Source organism: Papio anubis, chromosome 11, assembly GCF_008728515.1.
Source record: "Papio anubis isolate 15944 chromosome 11, Panubis1.0, whole genome shotgun sequence".
Taxonomy (NCBI): Eukaryota; Metazoa; Chordata; class Mammalia; order Primates; family Cercopithecidae; genus Papio; species Papio anubis.
In genome coordinates this window covers 64,800,835-64,817,180 of record NC_044986.1, presented here as the reverse complement: position 1 = coordinate 64,817,180, position 16,346 = coordinate 64,800,835, and the positions used below count along the sequence as shown (strand labels likewise).

General features: G+C 46.5%; 1 protein-coding gene across 2 annotated transcripts in view; it reads right to left on the bottom strand.

Annotated features, from left to right (window-relative positions):
- Nucleotides 1–12,494, bottom strand: part of TET1 (tet methylcytosine dioxygenase 1) — a 142,080-nt gene extending 129,586 nt beyond the window's left edge. The window contains exon 1 of one of the 2 annotated variants that reach the window (XM_009214801.4): nucleotides 11,527–12,494. The gene's annotated coding sequence lies outside the window, so the exon portion shown is untranslated. The remainder of the gene's footprint in view (nucleotides 1–11,526) is intronic. The other variant, XM_003903859.4, reaches the window with a different exon arrangement.
- Nucleotides 12,495–16,346: the final 3,852 nt, after the last annotated feature.

The window sequence follows — 16,346 nt, the reverse complement described above, 5'->3', positions numbered from 1 at the left end:
TAAAATAGAATATTCACTACTAATTGTTTATTTTATTTTTCTGAGACAGGATCTCATTCTGTTGCCCAGGTTGGAGTGCAGAAGCATGATCACAGCTCACCACAGCCTGGACCTCCCCAGGCTCAAGCAATCTTCCCACTTCAGCCCCCCAAGTAGCTAGGACTGCAGGCTCACACCATCACACCCAGCTAATTTTTGTATTTTTTGTAGAGACTGGTTTTCGCCATGTTGCTCTGGCTGGTCTTTAACTGGGCTCAAGTCATCCACCTACCTTGGCCTCCCCTAGTAATGGGATTACAGGTGTGAGCCAGCATGCCCGGCCACTTAAAAGCAAGGACCAAGAGCGGTGGTTCATGCCTGTGATCCCAGCATTTTAGGAGACTGAGGCAGGAAGATAACTTGAGGCCAGGAGTTCAAGACCAGCTTGGGCAACACAGGCAGACTCCATCTCATAAAAATAAAAATAGCAGCCAGGCGCGGTGGCTTATGCCTGTAACCCCAGCACTTTGGGAGGCCAAGGCAGGTGGATCACGAGGTCAGGTGTTCGAGACCAGTCTGGTGAACATGGTGAAACTCCGTCTCTCCTAACAATACGAAAATTGCCAGGCGTGGTGGCTCACGCCTGTAATCCCAGCACTTTGGGAGGCCGAGGCGAGCAGATCACAAGGTCAGGAGATTGAGATCATCCTGGCTAACGCGGTGAAAACCTGTCTCTACTAAAAATACAAAAATTAGCCGGGTGTGGTGGTGGGCACCTATAGTCCCAGCTACTCAGCAAGCTGAGGCAGGAGAATGGCGTGAACCTGGGAGGCGGAGTTTGCAGTGAGCCGAGATCGCGCCACTGCACTCCAGCATGGGTGACAGAGACAGACTCCGTCTCAAAATAAATAAATAAATAAATAATAAAAATTAAAATAGTGGCCAGGCGCGGTGGCTCACGCCTCTAACCCCAGCACTTTGGGAGGCCAAGGTGGGCGGATCACGAGGTCAGGAGTTTGAGACCAGCCTGGCCAACATAGTGAAACCCCGTCTCCACTAAAAATACAAAAAAAATTAGCCGGGCGTGGTGGTGGGCACCTATAATTCCAGCTACTCGGGAGGCTGAGGCAGGAAAATGGCTTGAACCTGAGAGATGGAGGCTGCAGTGAGCTGAGATTGTGCCATTGCACTCCAGCTTGGGCAACAAGAGTGAAACTCCATCTCAAAAAAAAAAAAAAAAAAAAAAAATTGCTGGGCATGGTGGTGCGCACCTATAAACCCAACTACTCAAGAGGCTGAGGTAGGAGAATCACTTGAACATGAGAGGCGGAGGTTATAGTGAGAGGAGATTGTGCCATTGCACTCCAGCCTTGGTGACAGAGCGAGACTCCATCTCAAAAAATGAAATGGAATGAAATGAAATGAAATGAAATAACAGGGCTGGGCGTGCTGGCTCATGCCTCTAATCCCAGCACTTTGGGAGGCCGAGGTGGTTGGAACATGAGGTCAGGAGATCGAGACCATCCTGGCTAACATGGTGAAACCCCGTCTCTACTAAAAATACAAAAAATTAGCCGGGCGTGGTGGTGGGTGCCTGTAGTCCCAGCTACTCCAGAGGCTGAGGCAGGAGAATGGCGTGAACCTGGGAGGCGGCGCTTGCAGTGAGCCAAGATCGTGCCACCGCACTCCAGCCTGGGCGACAGAGTGAGACTCTTGTCTCAAAAAAAAAAAAAAAATTTTTTTTTTAATTTTTGGTAGAGACGGGGTTTCACCATGTTAGCCAGGATGGTCTCCATCTCCTGACCTCGTGATCCGCCCACCTCGGCCTCCCAAAGTGCTGGGATTACAGGCGTGAGCCACCACGCTGTAATTTTTTTTTATAATTAAAATTTTTTTTAATAATTAAAATCATGGAACTGAGAATTGTTTACTGCAAAAGAAAATATAGTCAACACAGAAAGTACTAAAATATCCCAAGAGAATTAATGCAGGGACAGAAAACCAAGTATCTTTTGCTCTCACTTATCAGGTACTCATGGGTATAAAGATGGTCATAATAGACACTGAGGACTACTAGAGAAGGAGGGAGGGATGAAGACAAGGGTTGAAAAACTATCTGGTACTGGCTGGATATGGTGGCTAATGCCTGTAATCCCAGCACTTCGGGAGGCCGAGGCAGGTGGATCACTTGAGGTCAGGAGTTCGAGACCAGCCTGGCCAACATGGTGAAACCGCGTCTCTACTAAAAATACAAAAATTAGCTGGGCATGGTGGCGGGCACCTGTAATCCCAGCTACTCGGGAGGCTGAGGCAGGAGAATCACTTGAACCTGGGAAGCAGAGGTTGCAGTGAGCCAAGATCGCACCACAGCACTCCAGCCTGGGTGACAGAGCGAGACTCCATTTCAAAAAAAAAAAAAGAAAAACTATTGGGTACTATGTTCACTACCTGGGTGACAGGAGCAGTTGCACCCCAAATCACAGCATCACACAATATTCCCATGTAACAAACCTGCACATGTACCCCCGAACCTAAAAGAAGAGTTGAAATTATTTAAAAAAAAAAAAAATACTAAAGTATCCTTTAAACCTTAGATTCACTATAAAGCTTCTTTAGTTGCCTCAACAAATGATTTAAGTTGATGAAGTTCCTCAAATAAGGTAAGCATGGGGTTTTCTCTGTATTAGAAACCACACCCCTTGTAGTTTCATGCATGATTTTATTGATTTTTATGTATTTATTTTTTTGAGACAGGTCTCCCTCTGTTGCCCAGGTTGCAGTGCAGTGACATAATCATACCTCACTGTAACCTTGAACTCCTGGCCCCAAGCAACCCTCCCTGCCTCCCAAAGTGCTGGGATTGCGGGTGTGAACCAGCATGCCCAGCCATTATATGTGTTTTAAAGCTTAAATCCCAATCTTTACAAATGTGGATACTTTAAAAATTATCTCTTTCCTGAGCACATCCCTATACAGGGAGAAGTATCATCTGTTTGACAGTAAAGCTGGTTAAACCAGAAGAAGAGGTTTATATAACGTAAGAAACTCTCCTCCCTGGAGATCCAACACTTCCTACCACATTCCAATTAACAATCCACAAATTTTGAGCTTTTCACATGCACACCAAAACAGCATAAAGTCTCAGGAGACAGTATTGACAAATTAGGTTACAGATAAGACACACAGGTCCAATACATCTGTTGAGTACCCGCTATGTCTAAGCAAGGCATTGTGGTGGACACTCCCCAAACCCAGAAATGTCCCTCTTTTCTTTCTCCTGACTCAATTCAAAGACTGCTGGTTCTAAAATTCCTTCTAAAAGATCCCACAAGTCTTTTTCTTTCTTTTTTTTTTTTTTGAGAGAGGGTCTTACCCGGACTGGAGTGCAGTAGTGCAAACTCAGCTCACTACAGCCTCAACCTCCTGGGCTCAAGCAATCCTGCCACCTCAGCTGCCCCAATAGCTGGGACCACAGGCATGTGCCACCATGCCTCCTGAGTAACTGGGACTACAGGTGCCTGCCACCACGCCCGGCTAATTTTTTGTATTTTTAGTAGAGATGAGGTTTCACCGTGTTAGCCAGGATGGTCTCAATCTCCTGACCTCATGATCCACCCGCCCGGCCAGGAGTTTCGCTCTTATTGCCCAGGCTGGAGTGCAATGGCACGATCTTGGCATGTTGAGCGGGCTGGTCTCCAATTCGCGACCTCAGGTTATCTACCCACCTCAGCCTCCCAAAGTCTGAGAAAAATTAAAAATAGATTAAAAAAACAAACCCGGTAAGGCACAGTGGCTCACGCCTGTAATCCCAGCAGCACTATGGGAGGCTGAGAAGGGCAGATCACCTGAGGTCGGGAGTTTGAGACCAGAGTGACCAACATGGAGAAACTCCATCTCTACTAAAAATACAAAATTAGCCAGTCGTGGTAGTACATGCCTGTAATCCCAGCTACTTGGGAGGCTGAGGCAGGAGAATCACTGGAACCCTCCCCGGTTCAATCTGTTTAAAAATTACTGATCTGACCCAGGTAATCCTGGGACCTACTAGTTAGTTTCATGTCTAGAGATGATCTCACATCAAAAAGTCCTGGGTTTGAATCTGTGATCACCAGCTATGTGTCCAGAGAACTACTTAACTGAGTCCATGTTCCTTCATCAAAAATGAGGTAGTTTTGAGGTTTCAATAGGCTCCCACAGGAAAAACCTAGTGGCATTGGTTTCATCCTTGTGGTATCTGTGGTTGAGTGTAAGGGGACATGGGTAGCAGAGTAAAAAGATGGACGTTGGAAGTACGCTGACCTGGGTTCAGTTTTCAGTTTATAAATATTAGTAGATTGTGACAAGTTTCTTGGTATCTTTATACCTATGTTTCTTCGTGTGTAATACAAAAGAAAGTCTAATAGTGTTGACCTCACTGGGTTATCATGAGAATAAAATGAAATAATATGTGTAAAGGCTTAGCACAGGGCTCGCACATGATAGGTGTTTCATAAATAGGAGCTAAAAAAAAAAAAAAAAGAAGGCTGTTTGCAACTTCAAAATACAAAAAAAAAAAAAAAAAAGAGAAAGAGAAAATAAGTGGTAGTTATCATTATTATGGAACCAGTTTAACCCAGACTTTGTTATATTCTCCAGACCAAGATCTCCTTTTGGTTCTGTTCCCACCTTACGCACTAAGTAGGTTACACACATAAGAGTTCCCAGAGCACACTACATTTAGTCAATGTAATGTGTCTTTAAGACTTTTAAAATAGACATTAGCGATAACATCAAATACACAAAAAATAACATTTTGATAAATCTGTACTAAATACAAACACTAGGCCAGAGAATACTTCACTTGAATTCTTGGCATCTAAGCTTACTGCTTTCCCCTTCTTCCAAAAAAAAAAAAGTTTTGGCTTGCAGTAATTCAGTCTTTGGCTGTGAAAAACTGAAGGATATTTTCTCCAAAGACCACTGCTTTTTGTACAAGATTTTCAGAAAACAAGACATTCCAATTTGAATTTCCAAAAAGTCAACAAATACCTTTATCAGGATGCATTTTTCATTAGAAAAAGCAATTCATTTTAATCTCTCAAAATTCAACACTATCATTAAAAGCATGCTTTCTCTCTTGTATCAAGATTATACTGCTAAAAAATTATTAGGAGTATATCATCTAGTCATTGCAATCAGCCACAAAAATTAAAATTCATATATGTAGGCAAGTAATCTGGGTATGCCAGAGGGTGTCATGGGATCTGCTTTGAAAGTGGTTTACAATTTGATCTCTGTCTCTCCTATATTCTTTTATATTTTTAAATTGAAGTGCTTTAGAAATTCAGACTTGTAATTAAGATAATCTTTATCATTCAAACCCTATCTCCTAAAAAACAGCCTGTCAAGGAAATAGAAAAGGTATGAACAACATGGATTTCGAAGATGTGGCCTCTTTAAATGGTAACAGCCTTTTTACGAGATCACGAAAGAGGCCAATGACCCCTGAAAAACCCAACTGCAGGGGAGAAAATCACTGAGTACCACCCAGCCAAGGAATCAGAGACAACCAGAAACAAAATAAGGACTCCTTCCGGCAAGACCCTGATTTTTATCACTCTTGGCTCCACTATTGAAACATAAACTTCTTTTGTGACAAACTAAGTTGTCCCAAGAGCCGAACTCATGGAGTAAGGGTAGCAAGCTTATCCTGAAATTTGTGGAGGCAAGGGGAAGAGAATGTAGTCCACTCCATTAAATAGGTCCACATTTAAATATGGAATTACCTCAAAGACCTCTGGAAATTAATTTCTTTTTTGTAAACATTATTAAATGATTTACTTCCATTTTTAGTGCTTCTATCATAGAGTATTCAATTCATACAAAAATGTGTGTGTGTCTGTGTGTGTGTGCATGCATATATATATATATATATATTTTTTTTTTTTTTTTTTTTTAACAGGGTCTTGCTCTGTCACTCATGTGTATCAAGGATCACTGTAGCCTTGACCTCCTGGGCTTAAGTGATCCTCCCACCTCAGCTTCCCAAGTAGCTGGGACTACAGGAACGTGCCACCACACCAGGCTAATTTTTTCTTTCTTTTGTGAAGACTCACTATGCTGCCCAGGCCACTCTCAAACTCCTAGCTTCAAGTCATCTGCCCTCCTGAGCCTCTTAAAGTGCTGGGACTACAGGTGTGGGCCACCATGTCCAGCAAAAATGTGTATTTTCAAATAAATACTCACATGAACTAAAATATTTCCAGCAGTCAAATCTCCCCTGTGTACACTCTTCCCTAATTCTACTTCCATTTTTCATTTCTGATAAAAATTGATATTTCAATGCCTCTCAATATTCGTTGTTTTTTTTTTTTTTTTTCAGACAGATCTTGCTCTGTTGCCCAGGCTGGAGTGCAGTGCTGTGATCACTAACTATAGCCTTAAACTCCTAGACTCAAGTGATCCTCCCATCTCAGCCACCCAACTACAAGCACAGGCCACCATGCCTGGCTAAGTTCTTTTTATTTTTTGTAGAGATGAGGATTGATCTCACTATGTTGCCCAGACTGGTCTCAAACTCCTAGCCTCAAATGATCCTTCTGCCTCAGCCTCCCAAAACACTGGGATTACAGGCATGAGAAAGTTACTTTTATTCTAACCTGGAATGTCTTCAAGAGTCCGTGAAAGTGCTGCAGAGATAGCTTCATGATAAAATGATATGAGAAGAAAATAAGACTGGAGACCCTGTTATTAAGCATATATCATTGGCCCAAGAGGGGAATCATGTGCAATTAATGGACACCATCCTGTGAGTTCTTACTGTCATGGAAGGGAAAAACGAAAAACCATTTCTGTGATGTAAAACATTACTCAATCAACAGCTCTTTACACCAGAGAGCACCAAGACCCCCAAACAACAACAGAACATTATTTTGGTCAGGCACGGTGGCTCACGCCTATAATCCCAGCACTTTGGGAAACTGAGGCAGGTGGATCACTTGAAGTCAGAAGTTCGAGACCAGCCTGGCCAACATGGTGAATCCCTGTCTCTACTAAAAATACAAAAATTAGCCGGGCATGGTAGCGCATGCCTGTAATCCTAGCTACTTGGGAAGCTGAGGCAGGAGAATCACTTGAACCCAGGAGATGAAGGTTGCAGTGAGCTGAGATCACACCACTACACTCCAGCCTGGGCCACAGAGCGAGACTCTGAAAACAAAAAAAAAGGAAAACAATAGAACATTTTCCCCCATAAAATGTCTTTGTGACAAGGGAACTACAGAGTATGCGATCCAAAATTATAGGCCAGGAGATAATAACCCAACTAAATTTTTTTTTTTTTTTTTTTTTTTTTTGAGACGGAGTCTTGCTCTGCCGCCCAGGCTGGAGTACAGTGGCCGGATCTCAGCTCACTGCAAGCTCCGCCTCCCGGGTTCACGCCATTCTCCTGCCTCGGCCTCCCGAGTAGCTAGGACTACAGGCGCCCGCCACCTCGCCCGGCTAGTTTTTTGTATTTTTAGTAGAGACGGGGTTTCACCGTGTTAGCCAGGATGGTCTCGATCTCCTGACCTCGTGATCCGCCCATCTCGGCCTCCCAAAGTGCTGGGATTACAGGCTTGAGCCACCGCGCCCGGCCAACCCAACTAAATTTTTAAAATAATTACCTTGCTTAGAGAATGAAAAGCTGGCTTCTTAAAGTGTAAGGGTTTTCTGTAGAGAACTGGCGGGTGTGGTGGTTCTTGTCTGTAATCTAAGCATTTTGGGAGGCCGAGGCAGGCAGATCACCTGAGGTCAGGAGTTCAAGACCAGCCTGGCCAACACAGTGAAACCCTGTCTCTACTAAAAATACAAAAATTAGTCAGGTGTGGTGGCACACGCCTGTAATCTCAGTTACTCCGGTGGCTGAGGCAGGAGAATTGCTTGAACCCGGGAGGCAGAGGTTGCAGTAAGCCAAGATCACACCACTGCACTCTAGCCTGGGAGACAGAGACTCAAAAAACAAACAAACAAACAAAAAACAAACAACAAAAAACAAACAAACAAAAAACTAGTATTGGGGGGAGGGGGGAGGGATTGCATTGGGAGTTATACCTGATGTAAATGACGAGTTGATGGGTGCTGATGAGTTGATGGCTGCAGCACACCAACATGGCACAAGTATACATATGTAACAAACCTGCACATTATGCACATGTATCCTAGAACTCAAAGTATAATAATAAATAAATAAATAAATAAATAAATAAAAAGAAATTACTTCTAAATAATTCCTGATTTTCACACCCATATTTTCTTACGAAAAACAAGATTGATATCAGGGGTGATTAGTTTTTTAAAAATATGGTTTGCACAGGAGGGAATTGAACAATGAGAACACTTGGACACAGGAAGGGGAACATCACACACTGGTGCCGGTTGTGGGGTAGGGGAAGGAGGGAGGGATAGTGTTAGGAAATATACCTAATGTAAGTGACGAGTTAATGGGTGCAGCACACCAACATGGCACAGGTATACATATGTAACAAACCTGCACGTTGTGCACATGTGCCATAGAACTTAAAGTATAATTTAAAAAACTTAAAAAAAAAAAAAAAAAAAACTAGTATTGATAGCAACATGTCAGAAAGATCCTCTCCCACCTATATCCGTCCTTTTTCTGGATTCCCCCAAAATCCTCTGGGCAAAAATGCTTAATTGATGTAACGATCCAGCCTGCATGTTAATTTAAAGTCATATTTCAATTCTTTCCACTACCAGCAGTGGCCAAAAACGTGGTATTTGCACACATAGAGCTAGTTGCAACAGACTGATTTCATAGTCCCTCCATTCAGCTCCACAGAACTTAAAGGCTCTTGCACTTGGCTGAGAAAAACAAGATTTAGAACATTTATTTTAAAAAGGCAGCACCCGGCTCAGTTTCCTCCAGCAACTAAGTTCTACCTCTAAAGGAAGAGTAGGCAGGCAACTGCTTGCAGTTCCTAGATAGTTTTCTACCACAGGAAGTGTAAGAGCCCTCGGCACATGTAAAAGCTGTTCAGGGAAACTCACTAGAATGCCAGCACATTTAGTCAATGGCTCCTTCCATATGTAAAACACCCCTCTGCCCTGCAGAGAGGAAGGGGGAAAAGGGGGGGAAAGGGCCAAGAAAAGGGAAGGGAGACGTTAGAATGGACATAGAACGGTCCTTCCAAAGACAAGAAAGGCATAAAACACATTAGGAGGAAGTAGAAGAAAAAGCATGAGAAGGAAGAAAATGCCCAAAAAGAAAACAAAAAAGGCCAAAAACGAAAGAAGGGAAAGAATTTTATAGTAAAAAACTGAGGAAGGGGAAAAATTACTTACAGTAAAAACTGAGGAAGGGGTTCGACATCTATAGTAATAAAACTAGAATATTAAAAGACAACTGAGATCAAAAGGCCAAAGACTAAAAGACCAAGGGGAGAGGGGAAATCAAATGTGCTGGAAAGGAAAGATACGGACGCTCAGAAGGTGGGGGAGGGGAGACAAATCAGATGGGAGAAGGAAGAGAAACAAAGGGCAGGGACAGTGGAGACCCAACCCTCCCACCCATCCATTCTGGAAGACCAGCCCGGAGAGCGATAGTTAACTCTCATTAAAATGGAAAGTGGCAGTCCCAGAGTTGTAAGCCTGGACTCCTCATCTTTGCAAAGAGAAAAGGACACTGCCTGCCATTTCCCGTATATCTTGATTCTGAAATTTGATTGAAACTACAACTTAGCTTTAAAGACAGAGAGGTTGACAAGCTAATTAAAACCCCTTAATTGGGGAAAAGGGGGACCCCTATGACCAATACCGATAAAATCGGGAAACACACCAAAAACCACCTAAGTCTTTTGATTCTTGGTTTGATTCACCTAAGTCTTTTGATTATTAACTCATACTAATCTCCTTATTTCCGTACCTATCTACATGTACCCCTGCCCCTGGTTTAATTGTAGTCATAAATTCGTAATATGCTCCAAATAACCGTTGCCCTAACTGGTTAAGAAGCTCCTTTTCCATATTTTTTCGTATCCTGAGGCCTAATTAAACCATTGCTTTTATTTTACTTTATATTGGGGGTGGGGACGCCGAGCACACTCAGGTCCAGGGGAGACCTGGGGCTGCTGCTATACAGCGCCGCTCTTCCCAGTGGCGCGCGCGGCTCACCCCGCCGGCCCAGGTCTGTGTACCTAATCCTGTTCTCGCTCCAAGGTCTTAAAGCACTTTTCAAACATTTCTTCAAAAACCGGTCATTACTAGGACGTATTGTGCAGCTCGTTTAGTGCCCCAGAGTGGAACCGGGGCGGAGGGGAAGAGGCACCCTAAGAGACGTATGCAGAAAGGTTGGTTAATTTGGGAGAAGGACGAGTTGGGGGCGCGGGAAAGACTCTGAGGCTGAACCTTTAAATGTTCTTTTGGAGACACTTTAGTTTTTAGTGGATCAGAAATGCCCAGCGTGGGTTTCTCGTTCACGTGGAAAGATTACCAGCGCCGGCCAGTCCCCTTCCAGAACACTTCTTGTAGAATATATATATATATATATATAGAGAGAGAGAGAGAGAGAGAGAGAGAGAAGAGCCCGGGGCGAGCGAGGGAGGACCGGAGCGGGGGAGAGGGAAGGAGGGAAGCACAGAGAGGGGAAGAGCATTTTCTCTCTGGGGGCGGTAGATTGCGCGGCAGCCTCCTAGCCCTCGGGCGAGGACCAGGCCCCTCACGTGCTGCACGACTAGCCCCAGCACCAAGCTCCGCGCACCTCCCACCCTCAGGGCCCGCTCCAGGATCCCGCCAGACGGGGACTGATGGGATCGCAACGCCAGCGCGTCCTGCGACCCAGTGGTGCTCACAAATGAGTTTCTTAAATGCCATTTTGACAGAACACACTCTACTCCGTATTCCCTTCTTCCCTGATCCTTAACAACTCCAAGCCAACTCCTAGCAAGACTCCACCACTGCCTCCACTCCAAACGTTTCATCCCTGGAGCCGTCCTCCCACAACTCTCGGGGAGACAGGCGCCAAAGCGTTTCCCCATCAACCTGTCTCTCATATAAATATGGAGGGAGGAAGAAAACTTGTTTAGGGGGTACGCTTGAGCACGGGACAGCCCGGGCTCCCCACTCACAACTTGCACAGACTCTAGCCTCTCCTTATCCCGAGGCGCCCGGACCTCCGACTCCGCAAAGGGGCCAGGGAAGCACTGGCACATTCAGCCATCTCCCCCAAGCCACACTTGCCCTCCCCCAGCCCTTTTTCAGCGCAGCCCGGGGTCAGAGCCCCAGTCGCCCCCGCTGCCCCCCACCCGGCGCTGTGTCGGGGCCTCCCGGGCGGGTGGCCGAGACCTCCGGCCGGGGGCATTGTTTACCTCCAGCAACAAAAGCGCCCCAAGCGTCCCGGGGTGGGGGGTCGCGGCGGGGAACGAGCCCACCCCTGCGGCCGCGGGAGAGCCAAGGACGCAGAGCCCTGGCCAGTCCAGCCCGCGCCGAGCGCCGCCTCCCAGACCCCCCTCGGGCCCGGCGTCGGAGTCCTCCCTCCCCGCACCCCTACCCTCTGCCCCGGCCCCAACTCACCGCTGGCCGGGTCACACTCCCAGGGCAGCGTACGGCCCCCAGCTCCAAGCCTGCATCAGCCCTCGAGCAAACTTTCCAACTCGCGCTCCTCCCCACAACTTTGGAGCCCGGGGCCCCGGCGGGCGCGAGAGGCGCGGGCGCGTAGGGGAGGGCGCCTACCGACTCCCAGTACAGTCAAGGCCGGAGCCCCCGAGGTGGGGAGTCGGTTCCCAAAGGTCCACAGTGGAGAGGCAGGTAGGGCTGCATGACTTGGGCGGGGCAGGAGGGTGTCCCGGGGGGCAGACCCGGGAGTAGAGGGGCCAGCGGCTGCGCGCACAAAGCGGCGCCGGAGCAGACTGCGCGGCCACTCCCCGCCAGGTCAGCCCCCCGGAGCAGCAGTGTCTCCCCAGGACAGACCTCAGGGAGTGAAGCTGAGGCTCTGCCTTCGCTGGACCCTGCACAGTTGAGCGACAGGCAAAACGCGAGCTGGATTTACCCAAACTGGAGCTGGAATCCCTCCTCGACTCCCTCTCGACCCCCTCCTCTCCCCCTCTTTCTCCACCTCTCTCAACACACACACACACACACATACACACACACACTCTCTCTCTCTCTGTCTCCGAAGAAGTAGTAGAGAGGTGTCAAGATTTTGTCATTACCTTTTTTCCCAGGAGAACTCTAGAAAAAGTTTTTAGGATCTCTAAATTGCATGTTTATAAACGTATGAAGAAGGTGCCAGGTCAGAGATGACACCATTGAGCAATATCTAGGTCGCCAGCAACGGAAAACCGCCCTCAACACCAAAGAGAGAAACCAGATGAGGGCTGTGTTCCCTGACTCTGGGCTGGATGTCTGCAAAGTTCTTCATAATGTTTCTGTTAGCTATTTGGCCCTGGACCTCAGTGGTGGTCGTATTCACTTTATGAATGAAGAAATGAAAGTGCGCCGGGCCCGGTGGCTCACGTCTGTAATCCCAGCACTTTGGGACGCTGAGACGGGCGGATCACGAGGTCAGGAGATCGAGACCATCCTGGCTAACACGGTGAAACCCCGTCTCTACTAAAAAATACAAAAAACTAGCCGGGCGAGGTGGCGGGCGCCTATAGTCCCAGCTACTCGGGAGGCTGAGGCAGGAGAATGGCATGAACCCGGGAGGTGGAGCTTGCAGTGAGCTGAGATCCAGCCACTGCACTCCAGCCTGGGTGACAGAGCGAGACTCCGTCTCAAAAAAAAAAAAAGAAAAAGAAAAAGAAATGAAAGTGCAAGAAGAGCTAAGTTTTCCGAATGAGGAGGAATAACCAGTGGCATTATGCCAGAATTAAGACTGACTAGGGCATCTGAATTTTTCTCTAAATGTTTGATGGCTATTGCTTCTTCCAGCAGTCATGACACAGACAAGGGAATCCAGGACTTTAATGGGGTCACTGTGGTAAGGAAAATGCTGTTCATGGAATCTTCATTCCTTCCAGGTCAAACTTCAAGTGAAGAGAAAGGATTCAGTCCCTCATTGCCTTTCACACCATTCTACCCCCATTCTGCACTTAGATTTTATTCTTATACACATAAGCATAACCAGGCTGTTCTCGGAAGGATTCCTAAACTTTTAACCTTCTTCACTGATTGATTCATACAAATGTATTCTTACACTACAATGTAGGCATAGAAGAGAATTTACCTCCTACACAGAAAGAACAGAGATTCCAGGCTGGCAGAGCAAACTGATGACTGCACTCATGTTTTCAATAGCACAATCAGACAAAGTACCTTGGCTGAATAAAATCAGAAATGTGGCATTTGAAATCAATCTTTTTTTTTTTTTTTCCTTGAGACGGAGTTTCACTCTTGTTGCCCAGGCTGAAGTGCAATGGCGTGATATTGGCTTACTGCAACCTCTCTCCCAGGTTCAAGTGATGCTCCAGTCTCAGCTTCCTGAGTAGTTGGGATTACAGGTGTGCGCCACCACACTCAGCTAATATATATATATTTTTCTTTTTTTTAGTAGAGACAGGGTTTCACCTTGTTGGTCAGGCTGGTCTCAAACTCCTGACCTCAGGTGATCTGCCTGCCTTGGCCTCCCAAAGTACTGGGATTACACGCGTGAGCCACCGCACCAGGTCTGAAATAAATTTTTTTTTTTTGAGACGGAGTCTGGCTCTGTCACCAGGCTGGAGTGCAGTGGCCGGATCTCAGCTCACTGCAAGCTCCGCTTCCTGGGTTTACGCTGTTCTCCTGCCTCAGCCTCCGGAGTAGCTGGGACTACAGGCGCCCGCCACCTCACCCGGCTAGTTTTTGTATTTTTTAATAGAGACGGAGTTTCACCATGTTAACCAGGATGGTCTTGATCTCCTGACCTGGTGATCCGCCCGTTCTCGGCCTCCCAAAGTGCTGGGATTACAGGCTTGAACCACCGCGCCCGGCCTGAAATAAATTTTATATGACCCGTTGATGGTATAGTGGCTAGCATAGCTGCCTTCCATGAAATAAATCTTATGGACAAAAATTGACCCTTCTAAATCAATACTTCAAAAAGCTTACTTATTAATACCTTGTTAGAAACATTCTACCTAGGCCGGGCACGGTGGCTCACGCCTGTAATCCCAGCACTTTGGGAGGCCAAGGTGGGTGGATCACGAGGTCAGGAGATCCAGACCATCCTGGTTAACGGTGAAACCCCGTCCCTACTAAAACTTCAAAAAATTAGCCGGGCCCAGTGGTGGGCGCCTGTAGTCCCAGCTACTCAGGAGGCTGAGGTAGGAGAAGGGCGTGAACCCGGGAGGTGGAGCTTACAGTGAGCCGAGATCGTGCCACAGCACTCCAGCCTGGGCGACAGAGGGAGACTCCCTCTTAAAAAAAAAAAAAGAAAAGAAACATTCTACCTAGATTAAAAAAAAAAAAAGGAATGCAGGGAGAGTTTGACTTAAAAACTTGATTTTCAAGGCTGGGCACACACCTATAATCCTAACACTTTGAGAGGCAGGGGCAGGAGGACTGTTTGAGACCAGGAGTTTCAGGTTGCAGTGAGCTTTGGTAAAGCCACTGCACTCCAGCCTGAGCGACAGGGCAAGACACTGTCTCAAAAAAAATCCTTACTTTCAGGTGGGCATAATAGTGCGCACCATCCCAGCTACTTGGGAGGCTGAGGCAAGAGGATTGCTTGAGCCCAAGAGTTTGAGGCCATCCTGGGCAACCATAGCAAGACCCATCTCCCTGCCCCCAAAGGAAGGAAAAGGAAAAATCCAACATAACGTAATTTTCATGAAGAACAAAAGGAAAAGGACTATCATAAAATAGCGATATCATGGCTTTTGTCAATTAACTGGATTAACTTTAAAATGTATTGAAATACGAAAATCATACCACTACATAGAATGATGTCCATGGTAACACTAATTCCCCTAATGTACCTTGAGTCCCTACTTAGTGCCAGACACAGTTCCAAACTTGGGGAAACAAAAGTGAGCAAAAGGAAACCTCGGTCCTTGTAGAACTTGCATTCCATCGTGTTGTAGGAGTTGGGGCACAGAAAATAAAGAAAACAAATGAGCAGAATATATAGTTTATCAGATAGTGATAGCACCGGGATAAAGTGGGGGAGAAAGGCAGGGAAGAGGACGGGGAATGCTGGGGAAGGGTGCAACTAAAAAAAAAAAATAGCCAGGTGCGGTGGCTCACGCCTGTAATCTCAGCACTTTGGGAGGCCAAGGTGGGCAGATCATGAGGTCAAGATCAACTCCATCCTGACCAACATGGTGAAACCCAGTTTCTACTAAAAATACAAAACTTAGCTGGGCGTGGTGACACGCACCTGTAATCCCAGGAACTTGGGAGGCTGAGGTAGGAGAATTGCTTGAACCCGGAAGGCGGAGGTTGCAGTGAGCCAAGATGGCGCCACTGCACTCCAGCCTACAGCCTGGTAACAGAGCAACACTCTGTCTCAAACACACACACACACACACACACACACACACACACACACACACACAAAATACACAGGGCTCAGGGCTCAGTGGCTCATGCCTGTAATTTCATCACTTAGGGAGGCAGAGGCGGGAGGATCACTTGAACCCAAGAGATCGAGACCAGCCTGGGCAACTTAGTGAAATCTCTACTAAAAATATAAAAATTAGCCAGGTATGGTGGTGCATGCCTGTTGTCCCAGCTACTCCAGAAGCTGAGATGGGAGAATCGACTGAGCCTGGGAGGTAGTTGCAGTGAGCGAAGATCGCACCGCTTGCATTTCAGCCTGGAAGAAAGATCAAGACCCTGTGTCAAAATAAAATAAAATAAAATAAAATAAAATAATAAAATACCCAATTAGTGTTTCTAAAAGGATTCTAATTGCATGTGTGCTTCTAAAAGAATCGTGTATGTGTGTGTGTGTGTGTGTGTGTGTGTGTTTTGTTCTGGGTTTTTCTTTCGAGATGGAGTCTTGCTCTGTCACCCAGGCTGGAGTGCAGTGGCCTGATCTCGTCTCACTGCAACCTTTGCCTCCCATGTTCAAGCAATTCTCCTGCTTTAGCCTCCTGAGTAGCTGGGACTACAGGCACGCACCACCACGCCTGGCTAATTTGTGTTTTTTTAGCAGAGACAGGATTTCACCTTGTTGGTCAGGCTGGTCTTGAACTCCTGACCTCAGGTGATCCACTTGCTTTGGCCTCCCAAAGAGCCAATGCACCTGGCCTGTTTGCTTTTGAGAGGGAGTCTCACTCAGTGGCCCAGGCTGGAGTGCAGTAGTGCAATCTTGTCTCACTGCAACCTTCACTTCCCAAGTTCAAGCGATTCTTGTATCTCATCCTCCCAAGTAGCTGTGATCACAGGCATGAGCCAATGCCCCCGACCGG